At 39.4% G+C, this 1,553-nt stretch overlaps 1 pseudogene; it reads left to right on the top strand.

Annotated features, from left to right (window-relative positions):
• Window positions 1-242: 242 nt before the first annotated feature.
• Window positions 243-916, top strand: Nip7-ps11 (nucleolar pre-rRNA processing protein NIP7, pseudogene 11; annotated as a pseudogene).
• Window positions 917-1,553: the final 637 nt, after the last annotated feature.

The following is a 1,553-nucleotide window of genomic DNA, read 5'->3' as shown; positions in this document are numbered from 1 at the left end:
CACACCACATTTACCAGCACAGAATGATTAAATCAAATTTGATACCAGGGCCAAAAGGAGCACTCCTTTTCTGATGTTAAAGGGTAACCTTGCCTATCCCTGGTTGATTTGAATTCATCAGTCCAGTGTCAGACTTTGACACACTTTTTGCCTTTTCCAGAAGGCTGAAGTTTTCTCTCTGTATTGTTTCTAGGTTTAAAGAAAATGTTTCTAGTCATGTCTTGCCTATAATCCGTTTTCAAATGACCTTCCTTACCACAATTAGAATATCTCCCATTAGGCATGAAGATCCCGGGAGCCAAGCTAGGGAAAAAAGAGGCCATTCACTGAAAAACAGTCCTTTGACTGAGAAAGATGCCTGGGTTCTGCTTGAGAAGATTGCAAAATACATTGGAGAGAATCTACAACTCCTACTGGACAGACTGCATGGCACCTACTGTTTCCAGCTCCACAAAGACCAAGTGTATTATGTGAGTGAGATGAGCCCTAAACTGGATACCAACATATCCAGAATAAGCTAGTGTCCCTAGGGACGTGTTTTGGAAAGTTTACTAAGACTCACACATTCTGGTTGCATGTTACAACACTGGATTACCTTGCACCCTATGCCAAGTATGAATAAAGCCTGGAAGCCTGGAGCAGAGCATTCCTTCTTGTGTGGAAAACATGTGTGAAATTCTGCCTGAGTCGAATCACTGAATACACGTCTCAGTACAAGGGAGTAGTGGTTTATTCCATGGCAGATGTTCCTTTGGGTTTTAGGGTGGCAGCGAAGTCTACCCAAGAGTGCAGTAAAGTGGACCTCATTGCAGTGGTCGTGTTCCATCAAGCAGATATTGGAGAGTATGTATGTCAAGAAGAGACACTGATTTACAGTAGTCATTCCAAGAACATTTTGCTGTGTGAGAGGACTTAGCTTTGTTTCCTATATGCTAGCCTTCATGTTAAATCAGGATAACACTGAGATATGCAGCTTGGATTCTTATCAACAGAAATGGCTCAAAAATAGGGTTTCTGGAACTCTAGAATCAAATCCAGGTGGATAACAAAGGTAAGGCCAGCTCAGGTTACTTGGCAAGTTCAAGGCTATCTTGGGCTACCTAGTGAGATTTTTCTCAAAAATCTAAAACATGCAAAGCAGAACCTGTTGTGTTTGTGTGAACAAATAGAGTGTTTCTATTTTGTATCTACATCATTTTGTTTGAATCAGGAGACTTGTCCTGAGTGACAGTTTCTGAGATACTTCAGTGAAGACAGAGGTAATCTTACTGTTACCTGTGAAACCACTTTTCCAGGATGATAATAGCACAGTGGACTTTAAGGATAGTGTGCCATGCCTGTGGTTTTACATATGAAGTTTAATAAATTTTAATGGTTTAAAAAATATCTGCCATTTTGATTTTTCTTAATACCTTTAGAAATTACTTCTATCATATTATCACTATAAAGATGAGATCCAATATCAGCTGTATCTCTAATATATTCATCTATTGGGGCTGATCTTGCCTTTACATGTCTAATCACACCCTTCAATCTGAATTTCAATTTTCAAA

The sequence above is a fragment of the Rattus norvegicus genome, chromosome 2, assembly GCF_036323735.1.
Source record: "Rattus norvegicus strain BN/NHsdMcwi chromosome 2, GRCr8, whole genome shotgun sequence".
Taxonomy (NCBI): domain Eukaryota; kingdom Metazoa; phylum Chordata; class Mammalia; order Rodentia; family Muridae; genus Rattus; species Rattus norvegicus.
Note: the sequence above shows the minus strand (reverse complement) of the source record. Positions and strands in the feature narration are given on the sequence as shown.